The sequence below is a fragment of the Condylura cristata genome, unplaced genomic scaffold, assembly GCF_000260355.1.
Source record: "Condylura cristata isolate star-nosed mole 26May11 unplaced genomic scaffold, ConCri1.0 scaffold00019, whole genome shotgun sequence".
Classification (NCBI taxonomy): domain Eukaryota; kingdom Metazoa; phylum Chordata; class Mammalia; order Eulipotyphla; family Talpidae; genus Condylura; species Condylura cristata.
The window spans coordinates 19,617,412-19,631,603 of NW_004567120.1; the positions used below are offsets into that span (position 1 = coordinate 19,617,412).

The window sequence follows — 14,192 nt, forward strand, 5'->3', positions numbered from 1 at the left end:
CTCTCACTCCCCTTGTCAGCCCTGGTGACACTGCTGTACTTATCTCCACCTCTGAGCCTTTGCTTCCTATAGCCTCTACCTGGAGCACTTTCTCCTGTTTATTTAAACTGAAATTTTGCATCTCTTATAAGGCAGACCTAGCTTGAACTCAACCTTTCTGTGGAATCTAACCCATGTGCTATTTTTCTCTCTTGAGGTTTCTCCATTCTCTCATCTATTTAACGTATACATCATATTGACATCTTAAATCCTCCCCTCCCCAAAACTTTCTACCCATTTTAAACTGTAGAAAACTTGTGCTTAGTGAACCAAAACAAATCAATGAACCCTTGTTGAGGCTATCTTAGCACACTTGATTCTTTCCCAAAGGAGAGAGTAAAGACTAGAGGCACAGCTCTGCCTCCCGCCCACCCAGGCCCCACACCGTGCCCCTGTGCCAGTATAACCGAAGTGGTTCTCCTTCTATCCAGTCTAACCATTGAGTCTCAGAGTAAAATGATATCTGAAAGAAAGGGTTCTATCTACTTTTAAAATATGAAAGTTACTGATACACACAGACCACTCATTCATTTCACACTTAATGAGTATTCAGTATGTGGCAAGCATGGTGCCACCATGCTAGGAAAGTGGTTGGAGTTAGTAAGGATACACTGAGGCCCTCCCTGGTGGCGCAGCGGGTTAAAGCACAGCACTAAGAAGCTAAAGCCACTTCCGCATGAGTTCGATTCCCGCCTGCCGCCTGCCCCGGAGGTGACCACATGGTGCGGCAGACCTCTCCTGACCTGCCCGCTGCTCCCCTCAGCAGTGTATTTCATCTATCTGCCTGTTCTGCTCCCCACTCTGTCTCCGGTGAAGCCTCTCGCTGCCCCTGAGCCTCTGGCCTGTACCCAGTTCTGTATGCACAAATAAATAAATCTTTAAAAAAAAAAAAAAAGGATACACTGAGGATTGAAGTGTAAAGGCAGTGGGAGAGGGCTTTCTGGAAGCCAGAACAATTTAGCACCTCGTGTTAGATGCACTGGGAAGGTGCAACTATTGACCATACCTGTTCTCTGGGGGGTGGGGGAGGAGGGAGAGGGTATACAAAAAGTAGAGCATCCCTTCAATTTCCCTTTACCAGTCCCTCTCTTACTGCCCCACCCCTTGCCAGTCTTGTCATACTGGAAAGATGTCAGAGTGCTGGGGAACTTAGTTACTTGCATCTCTAAATCAGACGAGATATATTGCGGTGCCAGGCTAGTAGTTTCTGTTTTAGGCACCAACCTTCTCTGTGGACACTGGATTTCTGCATCTGCTCAGCTCAGGCTGCCTACACAAAATCTTCCTCCTGACCCTCCCTCCAGGCCTACTTGGAAGCTACGTTGCCGCCAGGAAACTGATTTCCCCATAATTCATGTCTGTAACACCGAATGCCAAGCACCTCAAGCAAAGTGTCCCGCTGCCACCACCACCAGGCTAACGTGAATCATGTGCAGACACCAACGCCCCAGACTGCTAGCTAAGAATAAGATCAGCTCAAAATAACCTGCACTATACCCGGTGGACCTTGTTGCCTGCCAGCCCTCTCTTTAGCACTGTCTATGATTGGTTGGAAAGCCAGGTAGACAACTAGTTCCTGAGCCCTGAAATAACATTGACAACAGAAATAAATCTCCTGCCTGGGTTAGAGGCTCATCAAAAGCAAAGGAAGGTGTGCCCAAATCATTCTGTCTCTTACTCAGCTGCGCTCAGGATTTCTAGTATGGACATCAGGGGGCCTGGGCCTCCCACGTTGGGTGGGTGGTGGGTGCATTTGAGTAGCACAGACTGAAACAGGTTGGGAGCGCTAACGAGGCTTAGTGACAGGAGAGAACGAGGAGGTTTTTGATCATGAGCTCAAAACTCCATCTTTGTACCCAGATCCCTGCTGTCTTGGAGTGAAACTGTATGTAAGCTGCTTGATTCATTAACTCTATCTAAGATGTGTCAGGTTAATAGGAACGAATGCTAGCTTGTGCTCTGGCCACAAGAAGCCACACTACTGCGTCCCACCTCCTACACAGGGTGGTACAAGCCCTTCTAAGCAGCGAGCACAAAGCAGGAGGTGCAGACATGGGTGCTTCTTGTTGAATCTCACTTACTGAAAAACTTGATGGACAGGAGCCCTAACACATCTCTCTCTTGGTTCCCCTCAACTTTCACCTCTGAAGAGGCATTTTCCTCTCACACAGCACTTAATGGTGATACCATCAAAAGATGAAGGTCTCAACTCTACCCAGCCAACAGGAAGAAGGTACTGATCCGTTTAGGACTAAACGACTTGTAAGTAAAAAGTAGAAATGTATGTGTGTATAAGACCACACCCCCTACTAACCTTAAGTGACCTGCAATATCAATACCACAAAGTAGTAGAGCATGAGTATTTTGGAAAATATGCCAACTTTCTTGAGATCCTCACCTTGAACTTTATATCCATGTATTCATATATTTTTTCATACTAATTACCTAATTCACTGGAAAGAAAAAAAAATGGTCCAGATAAGTAAACTGTCCTATAAGAGATCACCTCCTTGCAAACAGTGCCAGAACCTTCCTGTATCCTTTAGTGTTGATGCACCCGTCCCTGCAACCCACTCAAATTCTAAAACATGAAAATAAGTGAATAAGAACAACCTTCATCTAGTATTGAGAATCAGGAATTAACAAAAAGTTGCCTTCACACGTGTTACTCTGTCAAGGCTACCATAACAAAATGTCACCGACTGGGTGGCTTAACTAAAGGAAGTTATTTTCTCACAGTTCTGGAGGTTAGGATTTCAAGATCCCTAGGGTATCAGAACGTTTAGTTTCTCTTGAACCCTTTCTCCTAAACTTACAGATGGCCACGTTCTTGGCATGGCTTCACATGACCTATTTCCCTGTGGACAAGCCTCCCTGGTGTCTCTACCTCTGTGTATAATAGAAACTGAATTGTCCATAATTATCCCTCTAAATGCCCTAGCTTCAGATGTAGTGACATGGAACAGCAGGAGATCAACATGTGCATTTTGAGGGGATGTGATTCAGTCCATCAGAGCATGAAAACTGGGTATAAAAATTGTTCATTGCTACCTCCTCTTGCATCCATGAAACTACATTTCAATCCTCCTTCCCACGCCCATGCCACCAAGAACCTTCTTCACCTTGTCTATCGCCATAGCTATCACTTCCACCAATTCACATCTCTTCCATTGTCCTCCTGCCACACAGGACCCCGTCTTACCAGTTTTTCTGCATGATCCTGTGTCTTCTCCATGTATTTTTCATACATGAGCTCTGTGTTCCCTGGAAACCCTTCTATCTCTTCTGGGTGGTTTTGTTTTGTTTTGTTTTGTTTTGTTTTGTTTTGTTTTGTTTCAGCCCAGGAACAGAGCAACTGCCTGGACACTCAACGAACACCTGTACGGAAGCCACCTTCTACCCTGTTTAATGCCAGGACATAAAATGACAGTAAATGTCACTACCCTCTAGAAATGTTGACCGAGTGTCTGCCCAGGGACAGGAATAGGGTCACTTCATCCTCCTGTCTGCCCTCCTTTTTAGTCTTTTCCAAACACCATGGAAAAGGTCTTGCTCTCTGCTTCTGTTAGACTGTTCTATTTTCTCCCCTTACACTCTAGGCAGTGAGAAACTCAAATAAGAATAAAGGGCATTTATCTCACTCTGAGAGGCTGCGGTTTTTGCTGCTGCTGCTGCTGCTGCTCTGGGACTTTCTCTCCCAACCAAACAGCTTAATAACAAAAAATGGAATTAGGAATAGGGGACAGTGAAAGGAAGGCAGGAGAACTAATGGAAGTAGAAGGAAAAGTCAAACCAACACTACACAAGACTCTGCTGCCCTCCCTGAGACAGGAATGGAAGACAGTTTACTGAAAGCACCTGCAAATAGAGCCTTTTTCTGGACAAAGACCTTGATGAAAATGGAAGAGCACTTTTCCATTCTCATGATCGTGTTAAAAGTGTAACTTCATCATCTGGCTCCTCATCAGCCCAAGCACGAGGGCAGCAAATGCCAGTGGTTTATTTTTATCCTTGATATCATCTTCCACATCCCAGAGGGAACCCAGACTGGCTTATTTAAGACCACACAATGTTGCTGTTATACTTGTGTGTGCCTGAGGGAGCCTTCTCATCTGTTGCAAGCGAGAAAGAAGCGAGCTGAACCTCTGGCTCACCAGCTAGTCTTCCTGCCTGTGTGTAATAGTGGCAGCAAACCAGGGGAGCAGCTGGATGACACTCCAAGCCCAGCGAGCACCACAAGCAGCTGCAGCTGGCTTCTTCAGTTTGTCACCAGTGTACAGTTCTGAAGTGTTTGCTGGACACAAGACTATGCATTAGGGGTAAATAAGCCTTTTCCATCAAAATGATATGTCATGCCTTCAGGAGCTCTGTCACCCTGGAGCAAAATTCATTCAGCAAGGTATTCATTGTTACTGCGTCCTAACAAATTACCATAAACTTTGTGGCTTCAAATGACACCCATTCATTAACTCACAACTCTGCAGGTCAGAAGTACACTCTGGTATGGCCAGAATCTCAGCTCTGGGTCTTCAAGGCTGAAATCAAGTTGTCAGCTGAGTTACTTTCTCACCTGAAGCGGGGCCTCTTTTTAGTCCCTGGGGCTGTGTAACAGAAGTTTAGCTTCTTGCAGCTTGGGACTGACGTTCCCATCTCCTTACTGCCTGCCAGTCAGAGGCCACTCTCTGCTCCCAGAGGTCACCTGCATTCTATCTTCATATGCCCCTGTCATATTCAAACCTGTGAAAGCACTTCACACCCATCAGGTGCTCTCAATATCAGTGACTTCCCCTTCGCCTTTCCTTCCTGCCAACAACTGGGTAAAGTTTTCTGCCATTAAGGGTTTATGTGATTAGATGAGACTCATAGAGCTAATCTCCCTTATAAAGGTCAACTGTGCCATGTAAGATACTGTAAACACAGGAGCTATATCTCATTGCAGACAGAGAGAAAGCTGGCCAGGGGTGGGGTGCATATGTAGAATTTCTGCTACTGCATATACTCTTTTTCCCCGCCCTGTTCACCAGAGGATTGCAGATTCATATGTCCATAAATCAACACACATCCAAGAATGAGCAAGAGTCAGCATTTTCCTCAACCTCTTGTTTTCTTGCATGATTCTGGAAATATAACAGATTCTACTGTTTCCATCATTTCAAACACTAGTCTAGTTCTTGAGTTTTAACCACAGAAGACTGACTGAATTTACGGTGATGATAGGATACTAGGAGAACAAAGTCTCCCATATGGTTGCCCAGAACAATGGAAACCAATTTTTGGATGGCTTTACAAAAGTGTTTTACAGTGTGAAGCAGTGAGTGGTGGCCATTAACAGTTTATAAACTCCCTAGGATCCCAAATCTCTTTACTTTTTTTAAAAAAATACTTCTGGTGGTGCAGCGGGTTAAAGTACTGCACTAAGAAGCTTAAGCCACTTCCGCATGAGTTCGATTCCCACCTGCCCCGGAGGTGACCACATGGCATGGCAGACCTCTCCTGACCCGCCCACTGCTCCCCTCAGCAGTGTACTTCGTTGATCTGCCTGTTCTGCTCCCCACTCTGTTCCTGGTGAATCGTCTCGCCCTCCACATCTCTGGCCTGTACCCCAGTTCTGTATAAATAAATAAATCTTTAAAAAAATACTTCTGGCCCTCCCTGGTGGTGCAGCATGTTAAAGCCAGCAATGCAAGCCAGCTGCAGCTGCTTCAATGCGAGTTCGATCCCTGGCCCCAGAGGTGAACCTCATGGCACGGCAGACCTCTCCTGTCTTGCCCACTGCTTCCCTCTGCAGTGTACTTCATCATTCTGCCTGTTCTGCTCCCCATTCTGTCTCTGGTGAATCCTCCTATGGCCCCTGCACCTCTAGCCTGCACCTCAGTTACGTACGCATAAATAAATAAATCTTTAAAAAAAAAAAAAAAAAGCATGGGATGAAGATGATGCTGATCCTGGCTGAGAGAGCAGGACTGTGAAAAGGCTTAGAGATCCAGATCCATGGTGAAGAGTCATATCAGAGGAAGGTTGAGTAATGAGAAAGATCCTTTTTCCTAGGTTGTGTGCCAAAAACTTTGGAGTTTAGTTCATGATCCTGGATTCTACTGAGTTAGAATTTTGCATAAATAATGAGAGCATGTCTGACCTAAAAAGGAGCGTTGAAATATAAAGTTCAGGCATAAAGGTTCTTTCAGACAGAGTATTATACTGGGGAAGGGGTTACAGTAATGCAAAGGAATTCAATGAAGCAATGAATATTATAGCAAAACAATTTATATTTAAATCTACAATAATTAGAAGAGAAGCACCACACAAATTGAAGGAAGAACTGGGATTCTGAAAGCAAGCATCTCAGAGAAGATGAAACCCATGGAAGGCAGGGAAGAAGAGTTTAGCTAGCAACAGCAACTACAGAGTTGTACATTGGAGGTCACCTTAACCACTATGTGTCACTGAGAGGTGATAAGTTTTCTTTTCAGATAAGAAAGCAGTGACTCAGAGTAGTCCAAAGTCACAGTTTATTAGCAGAGCCAGAACCTACGTCTTCTAACATTTTAGGCAGCTTTCCCTTCTATGCTTTTGACCTTGAGTATAATATTATAGAAGATCACCTAAGCTTATTAAGCACACACAATGGTAAAAATATTTGAAGTGATGAGTGGTCTATTAACTTGATTGTGGTATTTATTTCACAATGTACCCTCACACTAAATCACCAATTTTGTAGACCATACTCTTCTCAACATGCAATTAAATGTACTTCTAGTTATATGAAAAGCAGAAAAGCTTTTGGTCATTAAAATTGTATTTATTCTACAAAAATTCCTTTCATCCCACTTTACTGCAAGGTACTTATTTATAAAACTACAGCTAAAATTTATATGTTAGGATTCATATTTAATGTTAAGTAAATATGGAGTATATTCAGAAAGCAACCATAGATGCAGTGAAACTGTATTTTCATGATGGTAGCACAATTCTATTCATTTACTAAAGTGTACAAATAAAACAGATGAACTTTATGATATTTAAATTACATTTAACAAGATTGCTTTAAAAATAAATCAACCTGACACAAATGTGTTTGCACTCCAGTTATAAAAATTCCCAAATCCAAATTGTAAGCACATGTCCATAAAGTAAGATATGAATTAAAGATAATCTTCCAGGGTCTGGAAGAAGTCAGGCCAGTAGAACTTGTGTGGTGAGTTTGAGCTGGTTTCTCTTGACAGATCACCAACAGGAGAGACAATGGGCATAAAACAACTGGAAAGAATCCCGAGAACATAGACTATCTGGGAACCTACACACGCAATTTCCTATTTTGTAGTAGAGAGAGTAGAAATAATAGAAGTACTGCAGAAGCTAACACTTATTGAACACTTACTCTGAGCATCAAGTCCTTTGCACAGTGCTTGATATAATTATGTCATTTAACACTCTCAGCCATCCTAGCTCAGTGTTATTGTCCTAGTCTTAAGTTCAGGAAGCTAAAGTATAGAGAGGTTAAATATCTTGTAAAAGACTACCCAGCTATGAAGCAGTGGGCCCCACATCTTGAGGGTTCTATGCATTATTGATGTAGTTCAACAGGGAAACTGCACATCCAGAGTAGAAAAAGGAAACTGACATAACTGAGTGCCTAGATGACACATTCTACACTCTGCATTCTCGCACTGGTCCTTTCATCTAATACTAAAGTCAACCCATAAGTCCAGTAGCATTGTTCGTATGTACAGATGTGCAAACAATCTCATTCTTTCAGCAAGTGTTTATTGAGTGCCTACCATGTGGTACTTACGTGTCCTGGATGCTTGGACCAAACAGTAAGGAAAGTTTCCTGTTTTGTGGACTATACATGTTATTTGGTCTGAAAGAGGGAAACATGCTATGAGGTAAAATAAAGCTATATAAAAGGCAATAAAGATTCCTTGTTTCCACCTTCAAAGATAACCACTCTCCTAAAATTACTGTTTATAATTCTTATTTTATCATACATTTATATTCACACACAAGTTTTCATGTGTATATGTAGATATGAGTATCTATAACATATATATCTATAAAGAACATAGTACTTTTCAGTTTTGGCTGTGTATCAAGCCTAGTAACATACAATAAGCATTTGTTCTCCTGTATCAAGCCTAGTAGCATACAATAAGCATTTGTTCTCCAATGACCTGTATGTCATCGGAAGGAGATTTTCTCCACGTATTCTCATTCTGAAGATGAAATGAAGGGGTGGTCGCAGGCCTCATGTTGTTTTCACAAGTTAGAGAATGAGAGAGAAAGCAAATCTTGTTGTCTCCTTATAAAGGCACCAATGCCATCACGTGGTCACCACCTTCATGACCCTATAAAAACATAGTGACCAGCACACTGGTCTCTACTGAATCAAACACTTCTATATTGTAATATAACACAAACAGAAAATCCAAAAAAAAAAAAAAACTGAATTACTACTCAAGGACCCTATTTCCTAATATTATCACAATGTGGCTTATAGCTTCAACATACTGGTGGCAGGATCAATCCATATTAACCCTCCACTCTGATCCATTCGTTCTATGGGTTGGTCCCTGTGTCAATATTATACTTGTTAATCATTATAGCTCTTTATTAAATCTTGATATCAGAATACAGATGTGAAAATCAGCAAGTAATGTTACATGGAAAAAGGAAAGATATGTTTTAGAACTGCATGGAATTTACAGATTCATTTAGAGAGAACTAACACAAAGATATCAAATCTTAATCTTTAAGTCTCTGTGCCCTTCAAAGTTTTGTATCTTTCTCTGCATTTTGTTAGATTTAGTCTTAGGACTCTGATATTCTGGGTTGCTACTGTGGAAATACTATTCTGAGTTAAATTAGAATGTTTCTAAAATTCATTATTATGTTGTTTGCTGAAGATTTGATAGCTATCCATTATCAGTTTAGAATGTCCCCTTTGGTCCAGTTTGCTAAGATTTGTAATGTCTTAGCATGACAGCAGTAGAGATAAGAGAAGTGGACATATAAGGAATAAATTTCAAAGGTAAAATTGATAAGACTTGTACATGCAGTGGAGGTAGGGGAAAAAAGTATCAGAAATGACTTCATATTTTTGGCAGGAGGATTTTTGCAGGAGCAAAGAAACCTAACAATTTTCTTTTCAATGGGTCAAATTTGAGGAACCTTATCATTCTTTTAAAGATCATCATCAGAAGATAGATGAGGTTACCTGGGAGATTGTGCATCTTGAGAGGAATAATGTGCCTTTAAACTAGTCCAACATGTTTGAACCAGATGAACATTAAGATTTAGAACAGAGAAAGAAGAGTCAGAAAAGAATGAAAATGACCACTCAAGGAGGCTGGAAGTGTGATGCCATTTACTTTCTAAGATGGGTATAATTACAAAGAGAAGTTCAGGTGGAAGTTTTGGATTTTGGTTGTGGGTATGTATCAATTGTCAAAAATATTAGGTAGGCAAGTAGTGATATAACACATGTAATTGGACTTATGAGCCTAGAGTTCACAGAAATTTTACCTAGAGATATTAATTTGAGTCATCAATTTTAAATCAGTGTTGCTCAACATTATATAAGTCACCAAAATCACAGTGATGTATATAATTTATGTACATTCAGGCCATTCCCTAGATCATTTTTTTAAGATTTATTTATTTATGCATATAGAACTGGGAAACTGGGATACAGGCCAGAGGTGCGGGGTGGTGAGAGTCCTCACCCGAGACAGTGGGGAGCAGAACAGGCAGATCAAGGAAATACACTTGCTGGGGGGAACAGCGGGCAGTCAGGAGAGGTCTGCCGCGCCATATGGTCACCTCCGGGGCAGGAGGGAATCGAACTCATGCGGAAGTGGCCTCAGCTTCTCAGTGCTGTGCTCCAACCCGCTGCACCACCAAGGAGGGCCTCTCTAGATCAATTTAATTTGATTTTGGAAAGTAGGTACAGGCATTCATTGATCCAAATTTCCAATTGCAGCTGAAAACCACCAGTATAGCTCAGTGTCTCTCAAAACTTAATGAATTTGAATCACTTGGGGTTTTTACTCACAAGCAACTTCTAACCCAATAGGTCTAAGCTGGGGTCCAAAGGTATAAATGTATGATCCATTCCCGTGCTTTTTGGACTATGCCTCATACTTTGAGCAGGCAGGGCATAGGTAATATTTAAAGCTGCAAGACTGGGTGAATTTATCAAGGGAACAAGTAGAGAGGAAAAGTGCAAGAACAATTATTATATTTCTCTGTCAGGATCTGGGAATTCAGTGCCAACACAGACCAAACAAATAATCAAACTTAACTAGGATTAGGGCTTTGTCAGGCAAATATATGGCAAGGTAAATGAGAGCCAAGTGAGTAGAACATTTATTCAAGGGGTGGTTTCATTAATGAGCTCTGGATTCTACATGGGGAAACTGATGGGATCAAAGAGTTAACAGAATGGGAATATTAAAGAACATTAGCTGAAAGGATACACGTGTGTGTCAGGAATGGGGGCTTCAAATCAGGATTATGGTGATGGAGCACATAGCGGTGATGGTTGCTAGTGTAAAGCTCTCATTGCAGGTACAGGAGTCAGAGAACCTAGAGGTCAAATATTTAATGGAGTGGTTCACATAGACATTGAAGTTTCCGAAAGGTTGGCAGAAATAGGAATGAAAAAGAAGGGGGCAGGTCAGGTCTTCACTGAATGACATCAATAAATGCCAGGGGATTTGGAGGCCAGCAAATGATATCGAGGATGACCATAAGGGTCGTACAGACCAGTGACGCCTCAGAGATTCTGACTCAACTGAATGGTGGGTGGAGCATAAGCATGGAACACTTTTAAAAGCTTCTCAGAGGACTCTAATATAAACCAGAATTAAAAATCATGGTGTTAGACTCATAGCAGGAGTATAATGGACCAGGTGAGAAAATAACAAGAATAATGAACTGCCATATATCAGAGACATTTTACGGGGGTGGAGTGGGGAATGGATCAAAAAGGGGGGGTGGAGAAGGAAGTGCATGGGATTACGGTGATGGCACACGGTGACTTGGTAATGGGAAACCCGCCGGGACTATAATTGAGATGGAAAAAAAATGTAAAAATGTAAAATAAACTGTTATAAAATTAAAAAAAAAATCATGGTGTTAGAGTAATCAGTACAGGCCAAAAGGGTATGGGGCTGCTGGGTAGCAAATGCTTCTGTAGCTCCCAGGGAGTATGAAAGCAAACAGTGGTTAGGAGATGTTGTCTTAGAAACAATTAAACCAATTAAGTTAGACCTCTGGAAGTGGCTTAATTAATTTCTCCAAGGACACACAGCTAGGACATGTTTGGTCTAGGATTCAAATCTTAATTTGAGTCCAAACCTTGGATTGCTTCACTTTACCGTGTAGTCTAGGGCAGTATGTCAGCATAGAAAACCCAAGGAGGTAGCATAGAAAAATATTCACAATTCTTCCAGTGAGATCCAACTAGGCCACATGCTGCCAGTATTTACCTCTTTGTCCACCCTTCTGTCTTCCCCTTGGGTTTTGCTTTTTACCAACTTGTTTCCTTTCTGCCGTGGTCACTACCTCTCCCAGAAGTAGAGGCAGTACTTGAAACGGGGCCAACACTGTGGGCTGCCCTCCTAGACGCCAGCTGGCCTCAATGCCCCTGCTCCCCGGTACTGATCCCTGGGGCCTCCTTTCTGGAGAGGGAGGAAGGAGCAGTACACAGTGCTGCAGTCAAGACCAAGCATTTGTCTCTCCTGCTTCTGCCTCCTGACATATATGCAGCTCTGTATAATGAAAACCTAAATCATGAGTGTGCACACATGGTTTATTTGCAGTTAGCTTTGAGGACTCAGTGGGGGTTCGATGCGATTAGAGAAGAGATCTACACTGGGAGTGCCTAATCTTCTTAGTAGACAAAATGAAAATTGAAGCTGAAAATGCATAGCTCTACATCGAAAAGAGGCCAACAATAAATATTCTTCAACCTCGGCCCCCTCAAGCTCAGAAAATGCTTTAAAACCAAGGACACAGGGAAGATGAGTCCGTGAACGGTCCCCCCTCCTGTTTGCTAAAGAAGCTTTATTAAGCCTGCTGGAGATTGATTTCACATTCTAGAAATAACTTACCTTTCCCCTCAAGTCACCTAGTGGGATGACTTCCATCTTACAAAATGCATTCACTATTATTCTTGAAGCTTCCATACTTTTCCCACCAACAGGCTGCCATGCCAAATACAATCCTGTAGCTTTTCCACATTAGTATTTCTGCCAAGAGGGAGTGCCAGACTGATAAAAGTAGTCCTTATCACACTCTGAAGCACTGGAAGCCTCTCTCTTTGTACAACTTGTTGGACAGTTTAGAAAGCCCAGCACTTCCACACCCCTCCTCCTCCCATAGTTTCTCTTTATTCAGCCCAAACCTGTGAATGGAACACATTTTCACCTCTCTACCTGCCTCCAAGATCTAAGCAGTTCCAAGTGCAGAAAGGATCCATGACCAGGCACTCCATCTATGTGCTCAGGCTGGGGCCAGGATAGCCAGTCAGGCAGAGGACAAGTGGTCTCTGAGGGCCTCACGTCACACTCATTCACCACTCCAGTCCTGAGCAACGGACTCTTTCTTCAATGGCAGCCACAGGAGGCCCTGCTGAGCTTCCTAGGGCCTGTTCCATGTCACAGGGTAAAAAAACAGGCTAGTCAGGCCTCTATGTAAAAAACAAAGCCTGGCAGGAAAGAAACCAGACAGGGCAAGGAGGAATTGAAAATTAATTGAACAAGGGGTTGGTTCCCCTGCAGGCCTGATTTCTTCACAGAAAAAAAAAATCCCTTTTAAGTCCTACCCCTTTTCCCAGGCAAAGCAGAGGAAACATTACCACTAACTAGTACCTCATCCAAGGTGAAAGCTATTTTAAATGGTTCTTTTGAATGAGATACTTTCTACTCCATCTCTGCTCTGGGGTGTGGTTTTCCCACAGTATGTTGATATGTAGGCCAGGGCGGACAACAAAGCTAAGTCTTCCTGAGAAGCAATGTGGAAGGCCCAGGAACACTCACTAAGTGTTATTTTCCATTTGCCCTCTTCATTCTCTGCCCTTCTCTGCCCAAGGTTCATTCTCTGCCCTTCTCTGCCATCCTTTGTGCCAAAGGAGACTGACCTCAACAGACCAGAGCAACAGGTTTCTTTGCCAGCTGGCATCTAGATGGCTGGGTCTGCCTTATGGTGGGCACTGGCTGGAAAGCCGAGAGTGAAGAGCGAGGTAAAGAATGTAAGTCCTGCTCTCTCTCACAGTTGTGTTGCGGTTAGGCAGGTTGTGCTCCTGGAAGACACAGCTCTTATCAGGTGGCCCATCTCACAACATTATAGATTGTGCTGTTTCCAGTGAGGCTGTTTTTTTCCCCTTGCTCCCTCGGTTTTAGGAGAGGGAACAGCTCCCCCACTCCCCACTCAGGCTGTGTGTGCCTCCTGTCACTTGTAAATTCCTTTAATTCTATGGATGCCACCATAAATGCCCCCTTTATAAACTCATCTCAGCGAAGTCTCTCAAGTATGACTTGTCTCCTGCCAAGACCCTCATATAAACAACTCCATCACTCCCACAGAATTCCACGAGGTTCCTTAGCTGAAGGAGATCATCTGATCCAACTTCCTGTTCTCAGGAGTATGATCTGCTTTTTCTCAAGTGCTTGACATATTCGCCACCTATTGGGCTCTGAGTTATGATTGCATTATCATGTCACACAAATAAAACTGTGGTTTGACTCTGTTCCAGTTTGGTTGTATCTGTTCTTAGTCATCTTTCCTGGAGAAAGGTGATAATGTAAACCCAATCACTTGATTCTCACCCAGAGAAGTATGTTCAACTTGCCTTCCCTTAAGTACATCATTCAGTTCCATGAGGGAGATAATACTTGACATGAATTCAATCATCCATTCTTCTAGTAGTCCCCATTGTGGTGCTAGAAACCACCCTTGTTCCAGAGCGGTCATCCCCAAATTTTCACTGCCACCTACACATATTCTTTAGACTGTCACTGCTGAGGGTTATGCTTACTTAATGCCTTCTCAACGCTTCATCCACACACCCTGCTGCAGGCCAAGATTGGCTCATCATGCACCTCAGTTATTGCAATCTCTAGTCTTTTTTTTTTAAGTTTTATTTGTGCATA

General features: G+C 42.7%; 1 protein-coding gene across 2 annotated transcripts in view; it reads right to left on the minus strand.

Moving 5' to 3' along the window:
- LHFPL1 (lipoma HMGIC fusion partner-like 1) overlaps positions 1 to 14,192 on the minus strand; it is a 128,101-nt gene that overhangs the window by 74,061 nt on the left and 39,848 nt on the right. The window lies entirely within an intron of this gene.